Source organism: Taudactylus pleione, unplaced genomic scaffold (assembly GCF_031769625.1).
Source record: "Taudactylus pleione unplaced genomic scaffold, aTauple2 ptg001314l, whole genome shotgun sequence".
Classification (NCBI taxonomy): domain Eukaryota; kingdom Metazoa; phylum Chordata; class Amphibia; order Anura; family Myobatrachidae; genus Taudactylus; species Taudactylus pleione.
This window is the reverse complement of record NW_028285714.1, coordinates 3440728-3458727: the sequence shown is the minus strand read 5'-3', so window position 1 is coordinate 3458727 and position 18000 is coordinate 3440728.

Here is an 18000-nt window from a genome sequence, read left to right as displayed (position 1 = left end):
ATGCTCTAAGTTTTTTTGTATGTGCGGGGGGGTTTAACTTCTAAGATTGCTTGTTTTATTTCTTCCTTCAAATGTTTTGCTTGATGACTGATGCAGTGATCCAGAAAATGTACCTTCTTTTTAGCAATTAGTATCTTATCCTTGGACACTTTACAGTTCATGGTATGCAAAAATGTCAACAGTGATACAGTTTCTTCAATACAATATGTATGCTCCTCTGTGCACAGCAAAGGATCATCTACATACTGAATGAGAGCTGTATTTTCATGAATGGGTACCCATCTCTTTAAAACTAAAGCCGTTGCTTTAAGCACTGGGACTTATAGCCCTCCCCTTTGGGCAGATGTGTCCATGTGCACGGTGTGCCCTGGTGCTTGAATGCCAATAATAACTGACTTTCATTTGTTATGGGCATGGAAAAAAATGCATTTGCCAAATCAATGATAGTGACCAGCTGGAGCTGGGATGTATTTGATTCAGCAAGGTGTGTGAATTTGGCATTATGGGGGCACCCACAGCTATGTGTTGGTTAACTTCCCACAAATCATGTATCATACAGAATGAGGGTGACCCGTCAGCATTTGAGGATAATTTTTTCACAGGAAAAAGCGGGGCATTTCAACTGGATCTACATTCCTTAATGCCTGCTTTAAGGTAATCTTGTAGTTGTTTGTCTATTGCTTCAATCTGCTCTGGCCTCAAGGGATATTGTTTAACTCTCACTGGTTGTGAACCTGGTTTGAGTTTAATGGTCACAGGTTCTGCAGGCATAAGACCAACATCCATTTTCCCTTTTGCCCAGACTGCTGATGGGACTACTCTATGTGCTCCAGTTCACTGTCTAGCAGTGGTGTGCCTTCTGTAAGGGTTAACATCAATTGCATTGTGTCAAAAGCAACTAGGCTTGTAGTTCCTGGCCTGGCAGCTAGTGTCACCTCCCCATTGTTATACTGAATGGTAGCATTAAGTGCGGACAGTAAGTCAGCATCGAGCAAATTTATAGGACATTCATCTAACACTAAAAATTGTGTATCTGTACTGTCACTGGCTTTGTCTTTTTAAGCAGTCGTTTAGCACCGTCTAATCCAGTAGCGACACTGGTTTGATCGGAAATTAAATGCGGTGGGACGTATTTAGACTGAATAACCGAAGTGGCAGCCCCAGAATCTATTTAGGCTTTTATTGGGGTTGACCCTTCTATAGAGAGGGGCACTGTGCATTGTAGACATGATGAAGTGTTCAAACTGGGATATGTGTGATTCTGGGGGCCGTTTTCCTATTCTTGTTTACTCTTGTGTGAGTTAAACTCGACATATGGCTGATCAGCTAGAGGGCAATCTTTTTTAAGATGCCCCCTCTGGAGACAGTGAAAACATAGACCCTTTCTTAGGCACGTCTGAAACCTGTGGCTTGTGGCAGTATTTGGAGCAGGCTGTCTGACTTTAGAGCATGCTCCCTTATTGGGCCTGTCTGTGTGCTTAGTCTGCATTACATAAATTGGCTGTGCATTCCTTTTCCTTTCATTTTTTTCCTTTAAATCATCCTCAATAGCTCTTAACACTGGGAGGAGAGCCTCTGGGGTTATAGTGGCATATTCTGGGTGACTGACTAAGTATTCTAATCAATTCTGGTCTAAGGCACACAGAAATGCATTTTTAAATATTCTAATGTCTCTGGGCACTATGTGACCAAACTCATAATCCTCATACCTTTGTCTGCACTGCTGGTAATATTCTGTAACAGCCTGGTTTCTGCCCTGAGGGGTATCCTGTGAGGGCATATTTCTAACCTGCTCCTCACAATATGCAGTGCATTTTTGGCTCCTCAGGGTACCACTTGGCAGCTCTTTTAATGCTGCAGCAGTTGGGGTTGCAATTTCAATGCCGGCAGCATCATTTACTACTGTGGCTGCTATTTGATTTGCTACATAGTTGCCTGTCGTGGCTTTAGCCATTTGATCTACAATAGGTCCATCCATGTGGCACTATAGAAATCCATCATGTGTGTGAACAGTCTGGCAAAGCCCATTGGGTTAATTTTTATGTCTGGGATGTCTATTAACAACGATATTTGATCGTCGGGCGACCAAGGCTTATACCATCTGACCTATCGGCCAGGTTGGGCAAGCTGATCTCCGACTGCTTCTACTGCAGTGGTTGTCTGGGTAAACATGGGATATAATCCTGTGTTGGGGACTGGGACTGCCGTCTCTGAGGACGTCCTTTCATACGAAGGTGGCAGTGGAGCTGCTGGAGTTGGTGTTATCCCTTCAGACTTCAAAGTGTTACACTTCTCACAAATTTTTGTACTCTAATATTGTATCTTGGGACAGTCACACCGCCAAGTATGCTTTTTGTGACTAATGGAGCATACACACGGTCAGATTTGTCAGACTTGTCAGATTTGTCAGATGAACGACTGAACGATTGAACGATTTGAACGATTTGAACGATTGAACGATTTTTGACTGCATTAAAATGAATGGAATCGTCCAAGTCTGACTGCAAACCCATCAGATGTCAGATATCGTTTTCTGACAAACGGGAACGCGCATCGTTGATCGTCCATCGTTCAGGCATGTCAGATATGAACGATTTTCCTTCAGATATGAACGACTGAACGATTTTTAAATTGTTATCGTTCATATCTGAAGGAAAAATCTGATCGTGTGTATGCACCATTACAAATGTATTAGCAAGACCTGAGGATTTAAGTCTAGTTGTCACCGAGGTGAGTGGTTAGGCTGGGGGATAACCAGCATATCTACAGGCATGGCAGGTTTCATTCCAGTGTGTGCCACATTTTATTCTTCTGTTGAATTACAAAAACCACACTCACATTTGGGACATTTCCATCTAAGGTTTAGAATTTACCAGGCGAGTGGACTCAAAACTGGGGTAATCGAGTAAAGATATCCCTATAAATTCTTCTTCTATTTCTGCCTCTTCTTTCTCACAGAGTATAGATTCTGTAACCCTTATCCAGTTTAACAGTTTACCCTCTAGATTGTGTCTTTTAATATAATCTGGGTATCCCTTGATTATGCATTTGCTGCAATTTTAAGGGATCTAACATATCACCCTTGCTCAATCTGGCGGTTTTAAACAGACCCTCCATTCCCTCTATTCCCCCTGTTCCTAAAATCATTGCATTATCTCAATGGGGGAATTGTTGTCAAGGTTTTGTTTACTGTCAGAATTTAACATAGTGACACCTCTTTGGACCGGAGGCCCTTCTTTGTATTAAAAAGGGTATCAAGTATCTGTATTCACTTAATCAAATAGCAAATTCAGTGCCCTTTAATACCTCTCTCTTGACAATATCTGGGACTAAGGAGTGATGAGCCCTTCTAAAGTTTGGGCAAACATGCAGAGAATGTTTGTTATGTATATTTTTGGGCAAATCTCTGTTGTATGAGACCAAGTGTCTCCAATTCGGCTCTGTAGGTAGTCTTTGTTAATGTGACACCATACTGTGAGTAAATAATCACTCATGCCTTTCTTTATCCAATTTAGAGCTTGTCCCTGATATACCCAGCATTCAGTTTTATCTACAATGATGCCACGTAAGGTGGGACTATATAATTATTCCAGGCCACTATGTTGCAAGACAATAACACGTACATTTAGGACAATACAAATCATTACAACTTCTGTGAGGTGGATCCATACAATACAAGACAACATAAAACAATAATTTTAACTGTAAACCTTAGACATATAGATACCCGTACCTGACACCTCGGACAGACAGTTTACTGAACCAAATTACAAGAGATGTATCCGAGTAAAAACTACTCACCCAGGGATTTGGAAGATGTCTGGTTATCTGGGTCAGTATGAAGGTGTCCATCCTTGATCCAGTGTAGGGTATCTCGGTGGGAACCTCCAACTGATGAATCTGGTTCTCTGGGCTTCACCAGAGTTCTGTATATGTGACAGGAATCCAGTTGTTTTCAGATGGCTCGGAAAGAATAATCAACACACAGCAAAGGGTGGTTATGATTTTCTCTGACGTGTATTCATTTCAGTTACAATTTTATAGCACTCTGGTAACAGTTGAAAAAAGTCTATTAACCACCACCTACTAGATATTCTGCCTAGCAATAAGATAAGGAGGATGTAGAAAGTTACAGAAAGCTACCGTACATTCAATTTTGTTCTTGGATGTGCCTGGTATTGGAATGTGTACGCAGTTCTATCCTTGAGATAGCTTCTCGGAAATAGCTAGCAAGTAAGTGAGAGTTTCTAAACATTTCTAAACAGTTCTTGTCTCTTGTAAGTCATGTAGCTGACAATGAAATAGGTTTATGAATAACATTTAGCACAAAATGGCTGTCGATAATACAAGATGGCAGCCAGACATACAGAACATAATGTTAAATCTATCAGATGTTTGATCAAGTATACTGTAGTTTCACTTTATCTAATCCATTACAAAAACCATTATTAATTTAAAATAGCACTTTTTTTAATAGCTTTGATGATTGTGCGCTTCAGTATATCATCGTTGATACCATGGGAATAGACTCATTATAAAAGATGTTGGCCCAGGGAAAAAGGAAGACAGATTATCTCTTGTTGACATCTCAATGAAAAGCATTTGTGTAACAGTGAGAAGTGGAATTTATTCATTTTATTAAAACCTAAAGATTGCTGTTTTACACTACTATAACATGGTGGTGCAAGTAGAACATATTCACAGCAGTTTTACAACCTTCCCTCTTGGTGCAACATGCGTTCAGTCCAGTGGCAGCCTCAGAGGTGGGGCTGCAGCGCAGTTCAAAATTCTAATAGGGGAGTCACACCAACTGTCATTTCAAACAAAGCCAATCATCGCTGGCTGGGACTCTCTGGCAGTTGGTGTGACTCCCCTATTTGAATTTTGAACTGTGCTGCAGCCCCCCCTCTGGAGCCTCCACTGGTTCAGTCTTCAAGATAGTTCTGATTATTGATGAGCCAGGGTGTTCCTTTGGTTGACTAGATAGGTGCTGCTTTACTTCTGGAAAATCAAATTCATTAAGGAGTATCTAGCTGAAACCCCTTTCACACAGAAATTATTAAATATCCCGACTTTTACCCGGCATTTGAGTTACGGGTCTTTTTGCCGGTTTTAGCCTGACCCCCCTTTCACAAAGAAGACAAAATTACCGGGTAAAGCACTTTTACCCGATAATTTGCTGAACAAAACGGGTATTTTTTTTGTGTGAAAGGGTCAACTCAGGTTGAAATCGCTGGGTCTCCGACCCTGGTAAAAACCAGGGTTGAAGTCCCAGGAATTATGTCCCGGGTTGACCCTTTCACTCAGAAAAATGACCTGTGGAGATCAGCAAATTACCAGGTAAAAGTGCTTTACCTGGTAATTTTGTTTTATGTGTGAAAGGAGTATACGTCACCACTTAATGCCAACTTTCCTCCTCTGATCTCTCGCTTACTATTGCAACCATCTTTATTTTCACATTAATATGGACTCACCAGATACAAGGTTATAAAGGGTTTTGGTTCATCCTTTTCACAAGACCATAGGGCTGGGAATGGTATAAGCAATGTTAGCTACCTACTGAAATTGCCCATAAACCATAGTTTTATATACTGGGTGGTGACAGTTGAATAAAGGGCCTGATTCAGAGCCGCTCGTAAGCGGCCTGCTCACTCGCTCCGACCGATGTTCGCACATCTGCGCATGCATGTGGGTCGTAATGCGCATGCGCCAACCAGTCATTGCGGTCATGAATCGTGCACTCACAAAACAGCGAGGGGCTGCTAATTTGAGTGACAGAATGAGGCGTTTGTGGGTGGTAACAGGGGAAGGTGCTTGAAAACGGGGAGTGGAGATCTGAACGCAGGCGTGCCAAACGGTCAAAACGGGCATTTAATGGGAGTGCATAATTAGTAAGGGAGTGTCATCGATCACGTCACTTGGTTGTCTTTTAGCCTGAACTGCTCGCAGTGATTGCAGGAAGTAAAACCTACCACAAGCACTGCGAGCAGTTCAGACGCCTTTCGATGTACTCGATTAATCTAATAAATAGAGGAGATGACGTATGATGCGAACGGCCAGGGGGCATCTTTACAAAATAGTGAGCGCATGTTTCGTTCACTCGCTCAGACATAGAGGCCTCAAAAGACCGCAAAGAGCAAGCACTCAATTTAAATAGCCGGCCCGTTTTTCTGAACGTCCGTTCGCAAATAGCGTCCCGCTCTGAATCAGGCCCAAAGTTAATTTAAAGTTGTACAAAGGCTTTTACAAGCGGACACTTCTTGACGGGTTTGACTTCGAAAAATTAAAGCAGCACTACCAATAAATGCAAAAGATACCGGGCATATTAGTGACGCTTTAAATTTCTAGGTCAAACCTTTATCATAAATGATCTGTGACAGAATAGTAGCTAGGCTACAGGCAACAAAAAACATGGGGATCACACAGTAAATATGGCAGTGGTTTATTGACATCCAAAGACACTGTAGACCAGAATATTACTCATCTATTAAACACATGGAGCATTTATTGTAGTGGATACTGTACTGCACAGGTTCTCAAACTCTGGACCTGATACAGACCTTCTCGCTAAGCTGCAGCCGCTCGCACTGACCGATAGTTGCCCATCTGCGCATGCATATAATTCACAATGCACATGCGCAAGCCAGTCTTAGCGATGGGGAATCGTGCGCTCGTAGTACACAGACTGCCCGCTACTTTGAGTGACAGAATGTGCCGTTTGTGGGTGGTAACAGGGGAAGGAGCTTGTGAACGGGTGAGTGGATGTTTGAACGCAGGTGTGTCTGGCCATCAGAACGGAGTGTAATGGGTGTGCATAATTAGCAAAGTAGCGTCATTGAACACGTCACTTGGTTGTTTTTTAGCCTGAACTGCTCGCAGTGCTTGCGGAAGGGTAGAGTAAACTACAAGCGCTGTAATCGCTTCCGATGGTCCTCGATGTACCAATGTTTTAACACACTTCCTGGAGATGACGTGCGCTAGTGGGCGTCTAAATACACTCTAATGGGCATCTACATTGACAAAGTGATCACTCGCCAATACATAGTGGGTGTGCTTATGCCTTGCAGACAGAGCAGCTGCCTTGATGTCACTTTGCCAAATTTAAATATGCTGGGAGCAAGCGGACGCAATTAGCGATCGGGTATGAGCTCCTCTGTCCTCAGGGCCCCAAACAGTGCATGTTTTCCAGGTCTCCTCACAGAATCACAAGTTAAATAATTAGCTCCACCTGTGGATCTTTTAAAATGTGTCAGGGAGTAATGAGCACACCTGTGCACCGAGGGCCGCTGCGAGCTCTCTCTACACCCTAGGCAAAGCTTCAGCCTAGCGCCCCCACAAGCCCCTCCCTCCCCATGTACTAAGGACATGTACTTCCTGCACACAGAAGGGTAACACACATATACACATACACAGCACCAGGCTGCAAGTAACCATAGTGACAAGTGGGATCCAACATGGCAGCGAAGGAAAGCAGCACCTATTGCTTCCTCTGCCAGGGAAACTGGCACATGATGGGATTGGGGTACAAACTGGGGGAAACATGACTGTGCAATTGTGTAAGATAATAAGTGACATCAAAACCCAGCAGTGACTAAAGATCAGAGATTCACACAGCACACACAGCAACAGCAATGCCGTCGCCCCCTCCTCGACACTCACCAAGGACCTATTGGTTACTAAACCCAAAAAAATGAGGGAGGAAAAATTCCAGTGGGCTTTTATTTCAGATTTTAATTCCCAACATAGGGAAATAGAAAGGGTATTTAAGAAACACTGGCCCATACTAGAAAGGGATCCCATCCTGGGTAGAGTTATCCCTCGAAGACCAGTGCACATATACAGAAAGGCAGCGAATCTTGCCACAAAATTGGTAAAGAGTGCACACCTATCCGATGATACCCTGAGTACAAACAGAACTATTGGTTTCCATAGATGTGGCCTATGTTTAGGGTGTAGAAATATAAAAAAAAAACGGAAATGAAAGAAAGTTCACATCTGTTAACATAAATAGCCAAGATCTGAATATATTAGAGTTTATAACATGTAACTCCAAAAATGTCATATACGCCATTGAATGTAAGTGTGGTCTGTTTTACATTGGGAGGACAACGAGAAATCTTAAAACTCGTATAGGGGAACACCTCCGAAATATTAAAAAAGGCTTGGAAACGCACTCATTATCGCCCCATTTCAAGAACATACATCAATGTTCCACAGATGGAATAAAAAATTTCTGGGGACTTAAGATCATTAAAGGGTCCGTACGCAATAAAGATAATATGAGGGCCATCGCAAGGGAAGAGATGAGACTGATCTATAAATTTAAGACACTGGTCCCCTGCGGTCTAAATCAAGACTTTGAGATAAAATGGTTCCTCTAATAGCTATTTTTATTAGGACATATTAGATTCAGTTTTTAATATATTTTTAATAAGATTATTCACTGCTATCTTCTCTTGTATCCCCACTCATTCTTATTTATGTAATGAATTCATGCGTATTGTATATATATTCTGATCACATATGGGATGAGAAATTTTTTATATCCCTTTTGTATAATATTTTTTTATATGTCACATATTTACATGTTTTTATTTATTTATTGTGTTTTACACTAAGTTTATGTATTTAAACACCCCCTTTGAAACCATGAGGCTACAATATGGCCGCCGCTAATGTGAGACATTCCCTCCGTATGCTGTGCCCCAGCTTGTCTGTCGCCGGACGTGCGTCATGGCCCAATGACGCGGCTTCCGGTCGGACGCCGGGGCCGGCTTCAACGTGATGTGCTGTGGACTTAGGAGCATGGGCGAAGGAGGAAGTTCAACGCTCATACACGTGGGTAGCGAGCCTTGGGGGAACTCAATAGGAGACGAACGTGCTCAACCATTTCTGGAGGAAATCCGGTTGGGAGACATTAAGTAACCACCAACCCCGGAATATGTATTTCCACCTCTAGAAGGTAGATCTCTACAGAAATGTGTAGTCTATACACCAATTAAGTGACAATTGAGACTAATTGATTACACAGGGTATTTAAGACACTAGTGTATACATGAATCCCTATACCTTGAAAAGACCTGCAGGGACAGGTCGAAATGCGTTGGCTACAGGGATTTTTTAACTATTGGACAACTTTGGCTGTTTCCTCTCTGACGAGACGGAGGATTATTTTGCTACTATCAGGTCAACATATACTTATTTTTTATTTTTCACTTTTATGTATGTTTGAGTTTATCTTATATGTTATTAAAAGCTTTTAGCAAACATATACCATTTCCTTCTTTATGAGGAAACATCATATGGGAATTAACCCCGAGGATACTCCAGGAGGATATCCGAAAAGAAACCATTATATGCAGGTTACAGCATTTACATCATGTGAGTAGGGTACGCATCACTTCACCCCTCATAAACATTTGTGTGTCACGATATAAAAAGACTTGTTTGGAATAACAATTAGGAAGGAAGAGTAAAGAAACCTTTTTAGGAGTTAAACCACACTTTCTAATGTGAGTGGGGTACGCATCAACCATATGTGCCTATTTGATAAGAACAACGTCATTCTGCATATGAACATTAATAGGAAAATTACATCAGACTATTAAGACATTCCTTTACTATTTTTGTTACATGTATCATATGGACAAAGTATGAAGATTTTGAGAACTCCAGATACAAAAGGATGACCAGCAGGATTTCAAATTTCTGATAAGGATTAAGTACTATCCCAATACTTTGTGTTTTGCAACATTTTATATCCAGTGCCACTGGATGACACAATAATTTTGCTTTGTTGGATTATATGTATTGGACTCGGGTGAGCCTCCATTTGTTGTGTTGAACTGGGGGCAGCAGGTTTTGCGCACCATACCTTATAGTCACTTTTTAATAGACTGTATTCATTTAGTCCTAGTCATCTAGCATTTATCGCAGGGTTTGTCTATTAAACTAAAGAGTTAATATCAAATTTAGTACATGGGTGGTGTATATCATGTGTATACACATTATGTCCTCCCACTTGCTACAGAGGGGCCAACACCCTGCTTATTACAGTTGTTGCCCCATATAGTTAATTTTCACAGTTGTCTATATGGCTGGGATTTGTGCCCTTATCTTACTCTTGTCTCTTGCAGAAGTTGAATTGTTGGACAGAGTCAATCCAATGTCAAGGGAGCACAAAGAAGCTCCTGAGGAGTGTAGAAAGGGGCGGAGACAATTACTCCACTTCCCTGCAGCATCAGTATCCCCGCTCTTTGCTTGTAGGTCAGTGGATGTGGCAGGATATTCAGGGGTAGATGGATAAAGAGGCATTAGGGGTAATATCGGTGACTGCGCACCCCACCCCTTTCATTATCAGCGCCGCTATCCAAAGATAGGGGGCCGAAGTGAGAAGGCAATGTATCACTGCAAGCGCCGGTCAGATGCTGAAGGAGGAAGAGAGTGATTCGTTGGAGAGGGGAGCTAAAAAATCTTTTGGCGAAGAGGGAGAGTGTTAACACATGCGGGCAGTGTCTGCACCTGCTTTGTCATGATAATGGGTGAAGCAGGTCCAGACTTTACGGCCCCTTCATATATCTCCCCCTCAGTGTGTGATTGTCTGAGTAGATGTATAATTGTTTAACTTGCTGTAAATCCTGTACTGAACATAAACCATTTTTGAGGCTGTTTAATAACAATTTCATGTGCAACGAAATTCAGTTTTTCTTAACAATGACAGTACAAGAATGCATTTTTATTTTGTTTTGCACATTTAAACTCATTGCATTTAGTATATATGTTTTACATTTTATCAAAATCAAAAACGTACATTCTAGGGCCAGCCCTGATCACTTTGAGTCTTACTGTATCCATAACAGCACAATATTTTTGGATCCCACACACTGTGCAGGGGTTGGGTACAGGATGCCGGGGCTCGGGATCCCGGCGCCCAAAATCCCTACGCCAGCATCCCAACAGGGTTAGGACACCGACACCTGTTGGTAGGTATCATAAACCTTTTTCTACCCCTACCCCTCCCCGGTGCCTAAACCTCACCTCCCCCCTAGTGCTTAAACCTAACCTCCTCCCCCTCCCAGAACCCTAAACCTAGGACCTCATTCAGACCCGCACGCAAGCGGGTCGATGTTTAGGCCCTGTGCACGTGCAGCGGCCGCACTGCGCGTGCGCAAGCCCCGGAGCGAGAAATTCTCTCGCTCCGGAGCTCACTACAAAAGGGGCAGCTGTCAATGTTGATTGACAGCTTGCCCCGTTTTGTAGTGGTGGCGGGGGGGTGGTTTCACAAACGGAGGCGTTCCTTAAGGAACGCCTGCCATTTTGTGGGCGGCCACACTGACATCAGCAGTGATGTCAGTGGGGAGCTTCCTGCTCGATCAGAGCAGGAAGCTCCCTGGGGCTTGCGGTTGCCAAGACCCAACCTTAGGGTCTCGTCGCAAGCCCCGATGGTCTTGACCATTGCGACCATCAACCTGGTTGGTTGCTAAAGCTGTGGGTGGTAACCCACAGCTTAGCTAGTGACCAGGAGACCGCACTTCAAAAGGCAAGTGGCCACCCACATTCAGAACGAGCGCTTGCATTCTGCGATCACCTCTGAATGAGGGCCCTAGTCCTCCCCTAGTGCCTAACCCTAACCCACCCCCTAACGACGCTACTTACTTCCGGGATGCCAGCGCCGGGATTCTGACAGGTGTCGGGATTCCGGCGCCGGTATTCTAAGTGCCGGCATTCCCTTTGCCGGGGATATTGACAGGATTCCCCGTGCAGATACCCAGGTAGAATGTACAAGCTCCACCAAAATGGATTAGGATTTATAGTACTGCTGATGGTATTTTGGAGCCATAGTGTTCTTCTGGTTCACAAGAGGTTGTAGATGTACGGTTTTCTACGTAAGCACCAAATTATCCACATACTGTAGTAATGGCAGATATCCACATATTTTGAAACCCACCAAACAGTACATACATAAAATAAAGTAGATGACTAAATAGAAATGTATGGTTTGTTTCTCAAAGACCAGACCATCCAAAAGTTGGGACCCACAAGACGATTGGGCTTATGGGCAATATGCCCTTGGCAAAATAGAATTTTAACTTAAATTTCAACAAATAGTAATCTGTAACACTCCTGCATGACAAGGTATGTATCATTGTTTAGAACTCTTGTTACTACGTAGATGTAATTAGAAAGAGAAAAACAAAACAATTCTACTAATTACTGCTGTGTCCTAGTACATTAAACCCATTACGTACTTTCCCATCACATTGTTTGAAACAAATAATCCAATTTGAGCCAATTCTTAATAGCTTATTTCTAAACTTCAGAAGTTCGAGTTCAGTCGCACTGAAGATGTCAGTTATCCCAACAACCATTCATTTGCTGTATTGTCTTTCCTTTCCATTTGTACAATTTCCTTCAGAAAGGTTTTGATTGCAAATAATTATATTAAAGCAGTTACATTAAATTTCTAATGCCAAATTGACAACATACAGTTGCAGTCATTATACTATGTTAGAAAATTTGTAGCCAACTTACTTTATAACTCCATTAACCCAAATAACTAAAACTTAGGCAGAGGTGATGTAATGGAAGAAAGGGGTCATACATGCTTCTGTAAAAATTACCTTTTGGGTGTATAGAGGCACAACAATTACATATACTTAGTGAGTAGGTAAATTCGCCAATGGCCAAATCCTGGATTTCAGTTGCTACCCAAACTTAGGGTAGATGTACTAAGCCTCGTAGAGAAAAAAAAGTTGGGAGAGATGACGTACCAACCAATCAGCTCCTGTCACTTTAAAGGCAGTGTTTGAAAAAACAAGAGATATGGTAAGAACTTACCTTTGTTATCTCTGTTTCTACGAAGTCCATAGGGTCCACAGGGTGACCTTGGGGTATAGCTGGATCCTGGATCCTCGGGCACCACGGAGTTAAAGCTTTTAGCTGCTCCCAGGATGCACTTGGATCCAACCTCCCCTATACCCCGCCCCCGAGCCACAGGCACCTCAGTTGGTAAGCAGCCCAGGCCGGAGGAGGAGACGAAACAGAGAGAAGGAAGACTGGAACACACAAGAACCATACTCACAGAAATGGGAGACTGAAAACCGGTGACCAGTCACAGAGCCCATATGAAGCCAGGTGCGTCAGGGCGGGTGCTCTGTGGACCCTATGGACTTCGTAGAAACAGAGATAACAAAGGTAAGTTCTTACCATATCTCTTGTTTTCTACTTCAGGGTCCATAGGGGTCCACAGGGTGACCTTGGGGATGTCCCAAAGCAGTCCAACTAAGGGCGGGGACGCTCCTGTGCTGATAGGAGAACCCGGCACCCAAAGGATGCATCCTGAGAGGCAAAGGTGTCAAACGCATAGAACCTCAAAAAGGTCTGAATGGAAGACCAGGTGGCCGCCTTACAGAGCTGAACAGCAGAGGCGCCACGGCTAGCAGCCCAAGAAGGGCCCACGGACCGAGTGGAATGAGCCTTAACCGAGGCTGGAACAGGTAAACCCTCCTGCATATAAGCCTCAATAATAACAGAACGAAGCCAACGGGCTAGAGTCTGTTTGTTGGCAGGCCAACCCCTCTTGTGAAAACCAAAGAGGATAAACAAAGAATCCGACTTCCTCACAGAACTAGTCCGGTCCACATAAACCTGGAGTGCCCTTACAACGTCTAAGGAAGTCTCCCCAGCCGAAAGATCAGGTGACTGAAAGGCTGGTACAACAATTTCCTGATTAATGTGGAACCTGGAAACCACCTTAGGCAGGAAATCAGGACGAGTGCGAAGCACCGCTCTGTCCTGATGAAAAATCAGAAAAGGGGGACGACAAGAAAGCGCCCCCAAATCTGAAACCCTCCTGGCAGAAGCAATTGCCAAGAGGAAAACAGTTTTAAAAGTTAGCCACTTGAGCTCCACTGACTCCAAGGGCTCAAAAGGAGGACCCTGTAAGGCCCTAAGAACCACCGCCAAATCCCACGGGGCCACAGGTGGCACAAAGGGAGGCTGGATTCTCAAAACACCCTGGAAAAAGGTGTGTACGTCCGGCATAGCAGCGATCCTGCGCTGGAACCACACCGACAGACCAGACACGTGTACCTTCAGTGAAGAAAGACGTAATCCTAAGTCCAAACCAGACTGAAGGAAAGCCAGAATACGCGAAACTCGGAACACCTGGGGATCATAGTTTCTGGCCTCGCACCACTGAAAGTAAGTGTGCCACACTCTGTGATAGATCCTCGCGGAAGCAGGCTTGCGCGCCCTCAGCATGGTGGTAATAACGGAGCTAGAAAAGCCCCGAGACCTCAGGACGGCTGTCTCAAGAGCCACGCCGTCAAAGATAGTCGACCCAGATCCGAGTGAAGACAGGGCCCCTGAGACAACAGGTCCCGCCGTTGAGGTAGGAGGTACGGAGCGTCGATGGACAGGCTCCGCAGATCGGAGTACCACGGCCTTCTGGGCCATGCTGGGGCCACCAGGATCAGTGTGCCTCCGTCCTGTTTGAACTTGCGCAGGACCCGAGGCAGCAGAGATATCGGAGGGAACAAGTAAGCCAGTTGAAACAGCCATTTCACCGACAGCGCGTCTATCAGACTTGCGCCTGCGTCCCTTGTCCTTGACCCGTACACAGGCAGCTTGTGATTGTAACGGGACGCCATCAGGTCCAGTTCTGGCAGCCCCCACTTGTCCACGAGTAGTTGGAATACCTCTGGATGAAGCGACCATTCCCCGGGATGCACATCGTAATGGCTGAGGAAGTCTGCCTCCCAATTGAGGACTCCTGGGATGAAAACTGCCGAGAGAGCTGGAAGATAGCGCTCCGCCCAAGCCAGGACGCGGGACACCTCCGACATCGCAGCTCGACTGCGAGTCCCTCCCTGGTGATTGATGTACGCCACCGTGATGGCGTTGTCTGACTGCACCTGAACGGCCCTTCCGTGAAGAGCGGTGCCGGACGACTGCAGGGCTCTGTATACTGCCCGCAGTTCCAGGATGTTGATGGGAAGAATCGCTTCCTCCGCCGACCAACGACCCTGAAGTGACAAGGAGCCTGTCACCGCCCCCCAACCCCGGAGACTGGCATCTGTCGTGAGCAGAACCCATTCCGGGATCCAAAAGGGGCGCCCCTCCAGGAGATGCGCTGTCTGCAGCCACCAGGCTAGGGACAGACGCACCTCCGAGGACAACACCAGCATCTGAGAGCGGATCCTGTGTGGCAATCCGTTCCATTCTGAAAGAATCAGCCCCTGCAGGGGCCTGGAATGGAACTGGGCAAACTCCACCATGTCGAATGCCGACACCATGGACCCCAAAACTCTCATCGCTGAGTGCACCGACACTCTGCCACTGCTCAGACAACTGTGAATCCGCAGCTGTAAGGAGGAGACCTTCTCTGGAGTCAGAAAAATCCGTTGCTGACGAGAGTCCAGCAGGGCCCCCAAATGAACCATCCGTTGTGATGGGATGAGGGAGGATTTCTTCCAGTTGATCAACCAGCCGTGCGCCTGTAGACAAGCGACCGTCAGGTGGAGATGCTGGATCAGTACCTCCGGGGAGCTTGCCAGCAAGAGGAGGTCATCTAGATACGGTAGCAACCTTATCCCCTGGCTCCGAAGGTGAGCCGCCATGACCGCCATCACCTTGGTAAATACCCTTGGTGCCGTGGAGAGACCAAAGGGTAGAGCCCTGAATTGGTAGTGGTTGTGGAGAATAGCAAACCGCAGAAACCGTTGGTGCGATGTTGCTATAGGCACATGGAGGTAGGCGTCCTGGATATCCAGGGAGACCATATAATCCCCCGGTTCCATCGCCAGTATGATGGAACGCAAAGTTTCCATCCTGAATTTGGGAACCCTGAGAAACCTGTTCAGGGACTTCAAATTGAGGATGGGGCGATGAGAGCCATTGGGTTTCTGCACCAGAAACAGCGTAGAGTAATACCCCATCCCACGTTGAGACTGTGGTACGGGTATAATGACCCCCGCCGTCAGCAAGGCCTCTATGGCTTCCTGAACCTGCAAGGCCTTGGTTTTGTCCTGAGAAGGACTTGTGCAAAAAAACTGGCAAGGCGGCCTGTGCTGAAAAGACAGGGCGTACCCCTGGGAGACCACTTCTCGCACCCAGGCATCCGTGGTGGTATTGTGCCAGCACTGGGCGAATTGAAGAAGTCGGCCTCCCATTCTGGGGTCCCCCAGAGGGAGGCCCGTCCCATCACGCAGAAGGCTTATCTTCTGGCTTGGAAGAAGGGCGCCTAGCACTCCAGGCTTGCTTCTTTGGCTTTGAGGCGGTCTTGGGTGCGGACTGCCTCGGGAAGGACTGACCCTTTGCCTTGCCCTGAACCCGAAAGGAATGAAACGCCGAGCTCCGGACCTTAGCAGGTGTAGTAGCTGAAGGGAGGAAGGCTGACCTGGATTTTGCCAGGGTATCTACTATTTTGTCCAGGTCCGGACCAAATAGTAATTCCCCATTAAAAGGTAAGGCCTCCAAGCCTTTCTTTGAATCCGCGTCTGCTCTCCAAGACCGCAACCACAAGGATCTACGAGCAGACACTGCTGCCGCCGAAACCCTAGAGGTCAACAGGCTAGCATCCAAAGATGCTTCTCCAATGTAGGAGGCGGCATCTCTCATCTGTCCTAACAACGCCCTCTGGACGTCCGGAGATTCATCCGTAAACGTGTCCTCCAAGGCGTTGGCCCACCCCTCAATGGCCTTGGCCACCCAGGAGATGGCCATGGACGGCCGGGCTACAGCCCCTGAGAGAGAATAAATAGACTTTAGACAAGTCTCCACCTTCCTGTCCGTAGGATCCTTCAGCGAGGATATAGACGGCAATGGCAAAGTAGCACTCCTGATGAGGCGTGTTACATGGGAATCGACTGCAGGCGGAGTTTCCCATTTCTTACAATGCGCTTCCGGGAATGGATAATTGGACGCCAAGCGTTTCTGTGGCAGGAAACGCTTACTGGGCGTCTGCCAGGCCACCGCCATGTGATCAGTCAACTGATCAGACAAGGGGAACGCTGTAGAAGTAACCTTAGCCTTTTTAAAACTAGGATACCTTGACTTGGGAGCGGGTGCCTCATCCTCAATCAGAAGAATAGCCCGCACCGCCTTAACCAGAGCCCGCACATTGATGGAAGACTTAGTGTCTACCTCCTGGACTGAGGCATCTGAGGCTGAGTCATCCTGTACCTCACCATCATCCGAGAACCCCTCAGAATCCGAAAGATGCGCAGCCTGTGCCATGACTGAGCGTTTAGACGCCCTGGAGGGCACGTCACTGCGCAACATCGACTGAAAAGCCGAAGATGCTGCCGCCAAATCTTGGACAGTGTGGGAAAGCGCATCCACCCAGGGTGGAGGAGCTGTCACAGGAGCCTGAAACGGCACCACAGCCGGCTGTGCCACAGGGGTGGACTGAATATACATTGGCAACCCCGCATAGGGACCAACAGGCTGAGACCCCGGGGGAGTCTGCAATAATTGTGGGACACCCGGGGAATGGGGGATGGCAGGCTGGGGCAATGCCCTAGTAGGGGCGGCAGTCGGGACCGACAGACGGTCCGCGATGGACACCAGCACCTGGGAAAACATCGCCCATGGTGGCTCCTGTGAAATGGGAGGTTTAGACGTACCAGGGACCGCCTGGCACCGTCCGCACAGGCCGTCCTGTGACAAATCCTCCCTATCCACTCCTGCAGAACAGCGCCTGCAGGAGAACAATACCGGAGCCCCGGAGTGCTCAATCTCCTCCTCAGACATGACTTAGGAAGAAAACGTGCGCACTCACCAGTGTGCTGAACAACAGCCCACAATATGGCACCGTGTAGCACACAACTGTACAAATACCTCACAAATACATGATCTATATAGGTGAGGTCAGTAGAAACACCCTTCCCCCGCACACCTGTAGGGCTTGTAGGAGAAGGAAAGGGATAGGTACAGGCTGACAGTAAGTAGAAAAAAGACACAGACAGGCAGCACTAGCAAAAGTCACATACCATGCAG